The sequence below is a fragment of the Alligator sinensis genome, unplaced genomic scaffold, assembly GCF_000455745.1.
Source record: "Alligator sinensis unplaced genomic scaffold, ASM45574v1 scaffold268_1, whole genome shotgun sequence".
NCBI lineage: Eukaryota > Metazoa > Chordata > Crocodylia > Alligatoridae > Alligator > Alligator sinensis.
Window position 1 is genome coordinate 1456154 of NW_005841853.1, and position 12944 is coordinate 1469097.

At 40.3% G+C, this 12944-nt stretch overlaps 1 long non-coding RNA gene across 1 annotated transcript in view; it reads right to left on the minus strand.

The window, feature by feature from the left end:
- Positions 1 to 800: 800 nt before the first annotated feature.
- LOC102386141 overlaps positions 801 to 12944 on the minus strand; it is an 85188-nt gene continuing 73044 nt past the window's right edge. The window contains exon 3 of the long non-coding RNA XR_322947.3: positions 801 to 1024. This is a non-coding gene — a long non-coding RNA (uncharacterized LOC102386141). The remainder of the gene's footprint in view (positions 1025 to 12944) is intronic.

A 12944-nucleotide genomic window follows, 5' to 3' on the forward strand; every position in this document is an offset into this window, starting at 1 on the left:
AAACTGTCAACGGCATCTAATTAGCAGAACTCTAGATCAAGAATAAAATGTGTTTGACTCTTCATAAAAATGATGTGTAAAATGTTACATAATGACACACTGCTGCTCTACATCCCCCTAATGTTTTGACAAGGGGCGTCAAGCAGTGAAATACGGCAAAGCGCCAATGTATTTGTGTGATCGTGTGTTAGGATCTGAATTTTCTGTTCTGTATTGCTCAACAACAAAAAAACCCCCAAACTGGATCAGACCCTGGGGATGAATCGACATGGTGGACCCAATGAAGCTATTTTTTTTAATAGGACCCCCGCGCCACATTTGTTGCCAAATTGGAAGGTGTATAGAGAAGGCGGAAAGAGAGGTAGCAGGGGGAGAAAGTTTGGTGTCCTGATTGAGGCACTGAATCCCAGCCAAGAGAAGCAGAGTCTGCCTACTGTTTTCTAGCAGGAGATATCCAGGGATATGATTTGAAGACATGCAGATTTGTATAGTCACAGTTGCAACTGAAACCAAATGAGAGTTGTTCTCTTAAAAAAACCCGCCAAGACCAAAAACGCATACATCTGTATCTCTTGGATCTCAGTTGGAGAGCAAACATTGGTGGAAGGCTTTGACTTTAATCGCTCCTTGTTGCAGGTCCTCATGTAGGACAGAGGCATAATAAAACCCCTGAGGTTTTATGCCTCTGATGTATAATATAAACCGATTCTTGAAATTCTCATATACTCTAAATGATGAACACCACAGAAAAGTCCACAAGACATGATTAGCAGTTAATAATTCTGTCTTCAGAGAGGGGTTTGATAATTAGGCAGTAAAATAAAGCACAAGGGCCCATGATGATTTTTGAACAGAGCCCTCTCCATCCTATCTGGTGAATGAGATTGGGTGCAACACAGCTACAGTCTTTTTGTGCAGCAAACCAGTAACCAATAGACTGAAACTTGACGATCCAGATCCTAGTTACAGCAGTACTGGAGTACTCAGTACAGCTTGTACATTTGCTTCAAGACAGTCAGGGTTCCTGTAGAGAAAAAAAGGGGAAAAAAATCCAACTAAAAAAATCCCTGGTAAGTGATCAAATAATAAAATATCATGCATATGCACAAGAAAACCAAATTAGGAGTATATTGGCAGGAGTAATTTTGACATTTCCTAACTTTCTGAGTGCTTGACTTTGCAATCTAACCATTATTTAAATATAGTTTTGTATAAATATATATATGAATTTATTTTTCATGCACCTTTACAAATTTCCTAATAAATTACATTCCTGCGAACCATCCAGAGGCCTTGACTTAGTGTCACATTAATTGATCCAAATAAAAAGCAGTTTATTTCTTCATCTGGCAGGAATCAGAATAGTTCCATTAAACTGAGCAGAAGTGACCACTTGCAGCATCTGGATCTCTCTCTCTCTCATTGTTATACAATTAAATCCATGTTTCTTTCCTAAACACCCATCAGTAATTGGAAATGGTTACACAAATGTTTTGGGAGGGAAGTAAAGTAAGAATGTATTTAATTCAAAAATTGAAAAAAAAATTTAAAAGATCACTTCTAGTTTTAAGTGTTTATGGACAAGATTGCAAATCTCTTCTTGTTTTAATTTGAATTGATACTTTACATGATATATTCAGAACAATGGTATATTTGATAGGACACTTGGGTGATAGTCCTAGCCATGTCATTGGCCTGTGGGATGAACTGAGTAAGTCATATCACAGCCCTATGCCTCAGTTTCCCTAGTTATAACTGTGTGATAATGGTTCATAGATTCATAGATTGTAAGGCTGGAACAGACCTCGGAAGATCATCGGGTCCAGCCCTCTGCACCAGGCAGGAAAGACAACTGGGGGGTCAGGTGATCCCAGCAAGATGACCGTCCAGTCTCGTCTTGAAGATTTCCAGGGTAGGTGATTGCACCACCTCTGGAGGGAGCTTATTCCACAGTCTGGACACCCTGACTGTGAAGAAGATTTTCCTAATGTTGAGCCTGCAATGATCTTCCAGGAGTTTGTGGCCGTTAATCCTGGTTTTCCCCTTGGGTGCCCTGGTGAACGGTTGCTCACCAAGCCCTTGCTGTACTCCCCTAGTGTAGCTGTAAGGTGCTACCAGGTTCCCTCTCAGCCTTCTTTTCTTCAGGCTGAAGAGTCCCAGATCCCTCAGCCTTTCCTCGTATGGCTTGTTGTGCAAGTCTCTGATCATACACAGGTAGCTCTTCTCTGGACTCTCTCAAGCTTGTCCACGTCCTTGTTAAACTGTGGTGCCCAGAACTGGATGCAGTACTCCAACTGCAGTCTCACCAGTGCTGAGTAGAGGGGAAGAGTCACCTCCTTGGTTTTGCTGGAGATGCACTGATTGATGTAAGCCAGAGTATTATTTTCCCTGCTGGCTACAGCATCACACTGCCGGCTCATATTCATACTGTGGTCTATTATTACCCCCAGGTCCCTTTCATTCATGGTGCCAGTCAGTTTGGTGCCACCAAGCCTGTAGGTGTGTTGGGGGTTGCTCATCCCGAGGTGGAGCACTTCACATTTCTTGACGTTGAACTTCATCAGGTTTCGATCCGCCCAACTTGCTAGCTTGTCTAGGTCTGCCTGTAACTAGCCTATCTTCAAGCGTGACCACGCTTCCCCATAACTTGGTGTCATCTGCGACTTCACCCCTGCATCCAAATTGTTAATAAAGAGGTTGCAAAGTACTGGACTGAGCACTGACCCCTGTGGGACACTGCTGCGCACTTCTCGCCAGGATGACACAGATCTGTTCACTATGACTCTCTGGGTCCTATCCTGCATCCAGTTTCTCACCCACCTGACTGTCTCAGAGTTAGGTCCACAATCGTTCAATTTTCTTGCAAGGAAATTGTAGGATACTAGATGAAAGGCCTTTTGGAAGTAAAGGTATACAATGTCAACCTACTGTCTCATGTCCAGGTGGCGAGTTACCTGGTCATAGAAGGAGATGAGGTTGGGAAGACAAGATCTGCCTGCGATGAAGCCATGCAGCTGTCGTTCAGGATTTTACCTTCTGCAAGATTATTGCAGATAGACTGTTTGATGAACTGAGGATGGTACTGATCTCTTTTCTAAAATGCCTGATAAAAAAATACTATATAGTTTTATGGCAGTTAATGTAGGGATGAGCTGCACAAAACTATGGAAGGAAACTTCACTTTATAGATCTTGACACATTTTTAAAATTCTTGTTTTCTTTCAGTCTACATGATCTAGCACTGATTGGGAACTGAGCCAGATTTATAACTCAGGGGACCCTTTTTACCAACATTAGACAACTCATTTACCTTCTGTATACTTACATTTCCTTGTCCTTGATATAGCAACATTAATGCTAGCTACCATGCAAAAACAGACAGAGAATTAGTCAATCAATGGTCAGGTTTTAAAAAGGACACCAAGTACTGGGTTTTTGAACCCGGAAGCTTGCTTAATAATTATTTTCCAACTATTTGGGTTGGTCTAATAAAAGATATCAGATTCACTCAAGGAACCTTGTCTGCTGATGTCTACATATTCATATAGGTGGATATACTATTTATTCTGTATTTGGAAATGGAAATGCGATGGAAGGTAAATGCAAAGAGATGTAGTTTGGAAGCTGAAGAAGGGGTAACAAAACATTACTGAGCAGTCCCTCAAAAGATGCCCCAGGTTTAAAATAGAAATTATGAAGGAACGGATTTGTACCTCACTCACACCAGTTTTATGCACAGCAAGTTCAAACGACTCCCCTGGAGTCCTTCCCAGTTTACAGAGATGTAAGCAAAAGACTACTCAGCCCCAATTATAACCAGAATGCGTTTAGAGCCGCATTAGTCAATGTACCAATTGCGCTGAAGACCACATCATTAATGTCTCTTCTGGACAGCAATAACGGAGGCATTTTTTATTGCCTTAATGAATACTGACAGCAGCAAAACAAACTATGTACTTGCATTATATATACTGATAGAGAAAAATATAACTAACTTCTCAATCCTGCTGTTTTTTTTTTTTAAACTTGTAAGTTATACAAGTTCCCTGTTGCCATGGTTATTTCAGGTAATTCAAGGCAATTAATGCCTCGACATAAAACAAAACAAAAAATCATCCTCACAGTACAGTTCAGCCATAATATATTTAGAAAATCCTTCATGAGTCATAGGCAGCTATCCCCCTATCCCTCTCATCTGTCTTCAAGAAAACATCTAGCTATTAAAGATATAGCATTCCCTATGGAATCTCGTGACATAATGATCGAAAGACCAAGAACAACAACAACAACAAAATCCCAAACCCCCATAAAAAGAGTCCTGTAATCTGCAAAATATTCTCTCGCAGAAGTGTGAGTGAATCAAGTGAGCGGGGAGGCTTTTGCATTACTCTTAAAACAACAGAAGTCAGCAGAACTCTTTAGGTGTGATAATGTACTCCTATAACATATCATAGATCATCCACATCTTAATTAACTCATCTCTCACAGAAGAGGGAGGGAGCTCTAGGACATATTATATAGATTATTCTTCAGAAATTTGAGGCATATTTGCAGCTATGTGATTTCAAATAGGGAAGGAGAATCACAAAATCCTAAATTTTGGAGATGGAAAAGCACATCTCAGCTAGGTCTTCAAGGCCGTTTCCCTGACGGTGCAGAACTGTTTATTACAGCCGACTTTCTTGTTTTGCTTAGCTCCGTTTTAAATGGCCAAAGCAAGAACGAGACTTCACCATCCACAATATGTACACACTCTCCTGAGAAAGCTACGTCTCATCCTAATGGGTCTCATAAGCCAAATACTCATTTTAAAATGTCCCTTGTAATTAAAATCCCATTACCCTCAGCTCTGCCCCTTTGTACACTCTAAATAGTTTATTTTGCCCTGAAGCTTCACACCCTTAATGGATACACATAAAATATGTTCCCCATCTCCTCCTTGAATCATTTTTGAAGGAAAGATTGCATAGAGAATTGGACCAGATATACAGCTGACAAAAACTGGCAGAGATCCATCAAAGCTGCCTGAGTTACGTTAATTTACATCCCGTGAGGCTCAGACACAGCATGGATGTCATGCATCTAAGACTGCAATCTCGCAAGACGCTCTATATGACCCATGCGTGACTCTTTGCAAGCCTGGGCCTAATTTGAGAACCCTATTAACTCAAGCAATCAACTTAGTCTAAAAAAAGACTTCCTCTGTATAAATCCAAGTGGGGTTCATTCCCGTTTGTTTCATTATTTTCAAGGAACTCAAATTTTCACTCCCTTTTGGCAACTGGACATTTTATTAAAGGGATTCCTCAACTCTCTTCTCATATAAAAAAGTAAATCCTTTTGGCCACACTCCACTTCAAAATAAATTCTTTATACAGGTGAGTACTTAGTCCCACGATTCTCCGGCATATAACCAGAAGATAACTATAATGATTTAAAACATCTTTGAACTTTGCAAATGGAATGGAGGCGCGGACAAAGGTACCGCATATATTTTGAATAAAGTCCTATTCTATGCATAAATACTGTCACTACTATCCCCACCCCCTGCTATTTTCAAGCCTGTTTCTTATCCTAGACAAATCTCAGATCATAACGGCCAGGAAATTCCCATTGTTTTTAATGAAAAAAACCAAACAATCTAGATGTAGTTTATTAATACTTCTTTATGATAGAGATGGTATTGCAAGTGCAGCTCTGAGATATTACAGCTGGACTTCTCTGGCAAAATCCTCAGCTGGTGTAGCACTGTTAAGCTCAGGGGAGCAGTGAGGATTTAAACTAAATGAGGGTCTACTCCAAGTTCAAATTCATTTTTTCCCTTCAGTGTGAGTAACTTTCTGTAGATACCAGATATTTATTTTTTTATTATAGAGGTTCCTACCCATTGTGCTAATAACTCTGCATATATACAGTCAGATGTAATAACTCTACATATGTGCAGTCTCTACTCTCAAAACACTCACAATAGATAAGCAGAACAAAATTGCCGGGAGAGGAGTGGGAAGAGAGACACGGAGCAGGGCGGTGACAAAAACATTAGAGCTATCCTACAGAGCTGACAAAAGGGATCTAAATATTTTTCCATAGGCTGACAAAAGATCCTATTTTTTTTTCAGAAAAATTAAGAAAAATCTGCCCTCTCTTTTAGTAGGAAAATTTCAAAATTCAGTTTTGTTTCCATGCAGTTCTGCTCCTGCCTTCAAAATCCTATCCAATGCAATACTGCTTCTGAAAGGGTCTTAGGAGAATATAGTACTTTAAAATGTACATAATGTTTTATCTGTATATAATTTAAATGAAATTAAGGCCATCATGAATGATCCAATGGCTATAACAGGTTTTTATGTTTGTCATAAATTTTTAACATGGAAGAAAATGAATCAAAACGTATCTCCCTTATGGTCATTAAATAATAACTCTAGAATGTCTATCATACTTAGGTATCCTATTTTAAAACTTTGGGAGGAAAAGAGATGTAATTAGGTTGATGGATATTTTTGATAAGGGAATAATAATGTCATTTTCAATGATCATGCCAAAAGATGAAATTTCATCTAGTCATTTCTGCTGATTTTATTACTTGGGCATTATGTGAATACAGTTTTGGGAAATAAATGGAAAGAGAAATAGCTGAATATTTTGGAAAATAGGGTGACTAATACTCCGCCAAGAACTGAAAGCGTGTTTGATGTATGTGGGCTCAAATGCTCCCCTCTGCTAGGAGAGAGGGAAATGCAAATCAGGTGAGGGCAAAAGGAGGAAGGGAGTAAGGGAACGCTATTTTATGAATTAAGGAAATGCTATTTTATGGATTATTCCTTCTTTTCCTTTACCCCCAATGAAGGTTTTCTACTAGAATCTGATCTGAGAGGACCATTCATGCTCCCCTGCATTCGCAGTGGAGTCTGGAACAAATTAAGCAAGAATACGTCCAAGGTTTCACTTTTCTAGAAATCTCCATGGGAGCACAGATTTCAGGGTGCTCAGATACCAGATCTAGATTCAAAAGATCCCAATTCAAATCACAGCTCTGTCAGAGATCTCTTATGTGACTTTTGATATGTCACTTGTCTGCAACTTTGATGCCCAACAATGGTTAGGTCCCTTTGAAAACCTCTGCCTTAATTTCTTCGTGGCTCATCTATGCCTGGCTTATCTGTGAAACAGGAAACAAAAAAGTATTTCCCTATGTTACAGCATGATGTATAGTATGCATGGCAATCGTAAGGTACTCAAGCACTGGGATGATAAAGGCATATTAGTTCATGGAAAGACAGGTTTTTGATACTATGGTAGTTGAAGAAAACGTTAAATAATACAGAGATGCACGACAGAAAGGATGTGGACAAATTGGAGAGAGTCTGGCAGAGGGCAACAAAAATGGTTTGGGGGCTGGGGCACATGACTTGTGAGGACAGGCTGAGGGAACTGGACTTATTTAGTCTGCAGAAGAGAAGACTGAGGGGAGATTTAATAGCAGCCTTCAGTTCCCTGAAGCGGGGTTGCAAAGAGGACGGAGCTGGACTGTTCTCAGTGGTGGCAGACGACAGATCAAGGAGCAATGGGCTCAAATTGTAGCAAGGGAAGTTTAGGTTGGATATTAGGAAATACTTTCTCACTAGGAGGGTGGCGAGGCACTGGGACAGGTTACCCAAAGAGGTGGTGGACTCTCCATCCTTGGAGGTTTTTAAGACCTGGCTTGACAAAGCCTTGGCTGGGATGATGTAGTCTGGGACGGTCCTGCTTTGAGCAGGGGGTTGGAATAAATGACCTCTTGAGGTCCCTTCCAACCCTCACTTTCTATGATTTTATGATTCTAAGGCCTCCAGGCAAACAGACTTGAACTTCAAATGTTCCTGAGACTGCTCATGTATTTTGTTTAAAGTATTATTAGATACAGTCCCTAAATAGCATTGGGAACAGGGGCCAGAACCCAGGCTTCTCTCCCTCTCCCACCCATACCCTTGTCACTGGGCAAGAGCAGGGGTTGGTAACCTTTTACTCCACTCCAAGGAGAGGGATGCTTTCTAATGAAGATCTGGTTGGATCACCTGCCTAACAAACAGTTCAGAGAATTTCACTGTGTGATGCCCACAGCTAGTTTAAGGTTTCAAGGAGCAAATATTTCAGTTTATGGAAAAGTCTTATAGAATTTGATAGAAGAGAATTATCTTGCTATAGTTCTTTTTTCTCTTTCTTTTAACTATTATAGAGAATTTAACAGAGAAGTATATTTTGGGTATAGAATTCCCTAGAATGCAAACACTTCTACAGGTGATCTTACCTGCTCAAGATTTTGATTTTTTTTTTAGGGAAATTCATACATTTTCAATTAAACTGCATTGTTTTTGCCTATTTAATGCCACTGACCTTTTCCATAAGGAGCTTATAAAGAGGTATGCCTGGCAGTTCAAATTTTATCTCAAGTTGGTGTTCAGATTCATGGCCAAGTTCACAACAAAGTTGCTCGTTCATGCCTCAAAGAGAAGGGAACTGTGGTGAGCAGCGGTTTCAAGTCCATACACCATTCATGTAGGGGCACATAATCACATTCCCACTGCAAGAAAGGGTCTTCTCTGATCAAGGTGAAAATGGGTGGTATTTAGAAAACTTCCCTAACATTGCTCTGTAATGTTATTTCATAGGCTGACTCCTTAGGGTCTGAAATTTCATTTTATGGTTATACATTAACAATAATGAGCTCATTAAGAAACACTTTCAGGGCCAGGCCCTTGGTCCATTGCTTTGCTATAGTTGTATAACGGGACTTAAAACTTCTCTTCTATACCAATAATAGATTCTCCTGAGAAGGGGAATCCAGTGCAAAACCAGTGTTATCTGCTTATAGCCATTCTCCCTCCCTAGAAGCCATTCTGCAAAGAATGAAGAGAATAGAAGAGAAGAGAAGACCAGGACCAAAAACCAGTGTCAGTGTAACCAATACTCAATGCACTTTTCCTGGGGTCCTCTCTGCATGATCCCCTGGGGCAAGTTACCACGCTCAGCAACAAGGACTGGTCCTTTAAATCAAGCTCTGGAGCTTTTTGCTTAAAATGTAGATGTCCTTAATTCACTCGCTCATGTAAGACAAAATGAGAACTGTCACTGCAGTTTTGGAAGAAACCCTAGGAGACGATTTCAGCTATTATAAATTAGACCTGAAACCACTGTCCAGGAATCCCTACCGGCTTAGAATTTCCACCCAAATCTGTTTCCCATCTCATCCATTGACGTTCATCCCTTAGCAATTGTATACTTTCACATTTGCAGTGGGAAAGAGTTGGGACACTAACATGCCCGAGCCAAATTCTAATTCTAGCACTTCATTGATGTGAATAATCTCATGCTTTAGGAACATATTCCCAGTTTACAGAGTGTAACCAAGTATAATGAAGGTCCCTCAGTATCATAAAGAAAAAGGCAGAAATCATTTCTCCATATTTCTTATAAAGTAGGTCTTAATTACACCCCTTTAATACTTCGCAATGAAGTCCATGCAGCTCACCAGCACAGCTTGTCTAGCAGAATAAAATGTGGGTTTAATGTATGTATATTTTGTTTGAAAACTAGCATTCCTTTGGGGTTTTTTTTTTCTTTTCTTCTCCCCTCTCCTCCTAGTTCATCATACATAAATCTGTTCATTTAAAATGTTTAAACAAAAATCTAAATGGAATATTTAGAAGGCTTCTTGGAACGCATTCTTTTAATGATAAACAACAGAAAAAATAGTCAAAATCATCATGATTTGACTTGGACACAATTTGAAAGAAAAATAATCAAACTTGGACTCTGTTATGTAAACTCACAACGCCTGCTTCTTTTTGCTACACTTCAGCATTCTAGGCATATTGACTCCGAATTTGAAAACTCAGATTGAGGTTTAAAGTTGTTTGGAAACGGTATGCATTTAGAAATGGTTTATTGTTTCTAAGGGTAATTAAATACGTAGCTTAGATACAAAAGTATGTTATGGACTTCTGCATAAATATATAATTAGTTTATATAATAATTTGAGTAATTAGTTTGTGCGCGCGCGCGTGTGTGTATGAGTTCCCTATATAAAATATAGTCAATATTATTTATAATTTATCTATAAATAAATAATATGGACTTTATTATATACATACACATACAGATACACACTAATTATTCTTTACAATATTCTACATGCAACTTCTTAGATACTTTGAGTTTGATGGAGCTTCCTTCAGCCATTATTTACAGAACGGAACAAATATGTAAGGGAGGATGGAGGAGAATCAGAAGACATTTTTTCTATTGAACTTTTCATGTTAAAAAGGATGTTTTGTTAGAATTTCCTGCACACTGAACTATCATTTTTTTTCTAGGCAAAATGTCATTGACATTTTAAACCATTTCAACCTGCTCCAGAGAAGGTAAAAAAAGGGGGGTGGGGAGCAGAGAATGAGGGGAGGAAAGAATCGTTGAACAGAAGGGTTGATGAGAGAGAGAGAGAGAGAGAGAGAGAGAGAGAGAGAATGAACAAATTATATTTGAAAATAATTTTCATGAAATTGCATCTTTTTTTTTTTTTTTTTTTAAGAACTTGAAAACATTTAAGCTTGTTCCTCACTTCTGACATAGCTTTAATAACTTGGGAGATTTTCTTTCAAGCAATCAATGGAACAAACTGAAGGTTGGCATAAAGGGACTGAAAAGTGCACTGTAGGATTCACTTTAGCTGAATCAAGCGGAGCCTGTCCTTTATCTGAAGTTTCTTATAGGCCTCAAGGCGCTTTTCACATTTTTATGAAGGCAAAAATGGGGAGAACATACTTCTAGGCCCTGAAAGTACTAGAGTTCCCCTTGCTATTTGCTGAGATGAGATTCTGGATAAGGCACTGAACTGCAGACTCGCATTTGATTCCCAGTTCTGCCGCAAGGTTCCTCCATAATATTGAGCAAAATGTTTATCTGTGCCCTGTCTCTATCACAAGGATAATGCTTCTTTCCTTTGCATGGATGTTGTGAGGAGAAAAAATACTTAGTATTTGTGAGGTACTTTAGCCAGATCAGAAAAACACTTACATATGTAAAGTGGGACTTCGGTAGATTTTAGGCACTTAAGTCAAAGCCCCCTAGCACACATTATACTTAAGCTGTGATTAACCAGTTGATCAGGTCTTAAGTAGTTACCCAGACACATGTTAATGCAATTAATGGCTGCATAAAACAAGGAGTAGTCCAAAAGTTATTACATAAAATCAGATAAAATGTGTAATAAAACTGTACAGCTGGTTCCTATCACATCATTAACTAAACGCGTGGCCAAGCTGATTTGGGCACCCAACCTCCAGCATGCATGGAAGCCCAAAGGCTGAGTGCTGATTGCTACTCCTGCCTTTGTTGGACAAATGAACAATGTACAGGTTCAGCAAGCCAAGGTTCACTGCATAGTGTATGGATAACTGAGGCAAATTTAGCAGCTTATATAAAAATCAGTCTGACTCATTCACACCATACATACTACACACCATTCACAGCATCCACACTAAGTCACCTATCCACGGCACTTGGAATCACGCTGGAGTGGACAGTAGCAGGCTTCTTCAAGGCAATTGTCAATCGAGAGAGGCGCCGGCTTCAAATCTCTTGACTTGTGGGTAGGCTGGTCGATGCCCAGAGACTTCTCCACCAATCACCACTCAGTTTTTCAGATGTACTCATTTTTTGGACTCTATAACTGGTTACATGTTGTCTTTACATTCCAGTCTGTTTTTCATTTCTTATTCATATCATCTCCACATTCCTGGACCGCCACCTGCACTTCATCCTGAAGGTTATCTCTGCTCACTCCAAACATTTCGTACCAGTCTGTCTAATACCTGCTGCAATTATCCAGCTTTCAATCACACACCCAAAACACACACATTCACACATATTCTTACTGCTTTTTTTTTTTTTTTTTTACAAAATGGAAGTAAAGTTAAAAATGGCAGCTTAGTATAGGTATACCATAGTACAGATATAATATATTCTAAAACATATTCTAACACCTGGAGGTCCCACTTGAGTCAAGGTTCTTGATGCAACCCTGAGGCTGGGAGCCATGATCAGCTGCCAGTCCCAGCTGCAGGGGTACATGGGAGCCCTTGATTCTGATAAGGCCATTCAGCTGGAAGAAATGGTAGACTGGCGCTCCCAATCATTGAGGAGCAGCTGGAGTCGGGGGCTCCAATTCATGATCCCTTGGCTGGTCCAGACTCCCATCTGCATAGATTCATAGATGTTAGGGTCGGAAGGGACCTCAATAGATCATCCAGTCTGGATGTCTAGACATCTAAATGTCTAGATGACCCCAGCTAGATGCTTATCTAACCTCCTCTTGAAGACCCCCAGGGTAGGGGAGAGCACCACCTCCCTTGGGAGCCCGTTCCAGACCTTGGCCACTCGAACTGTGAAGAAGTTCTTCCTAATGTCCAGTCTAAATCTGCTCTCTGCTAGCTTGTGGCCATTACTTCTTGTAACCCCCGGGGGCGCCTTGGTGAATAAAACCTCACCAATTCCCTTCTGTGCCCCCGTGATGAACTTATAGGCAGCCACAAGGTCGCCTCTCAACCTTCTCTTGCGGAGGCTGAAAAGGTCCAGTTTCTCTAGTCTCTCCTCGTAGGGCTTGGTCTGCAGGCCCTTAACCATACGAGTGGCCCTTCTCTGGACCCTCTCCAGGTTATCCGCATCCCTCTTGAATTGCGGCGCCCAGAATTGCACGCAGTACTCCAACTGCGGTCTTACCAGCGCCCAATAGAGGGGAAGTATCACCTCCTTGGACCTATTCGTCATGCATCTGCTGATGCACGATAAAATGCCATTGCCTTTTCTGATGGCTTCATCACACTGCCGACTCATATTCATCTTGGAGTCCACTAGAACTCCAAGATCCCTTTCCACTTCCGTGCCACCCAGCAGGTCATTCCCTAGGC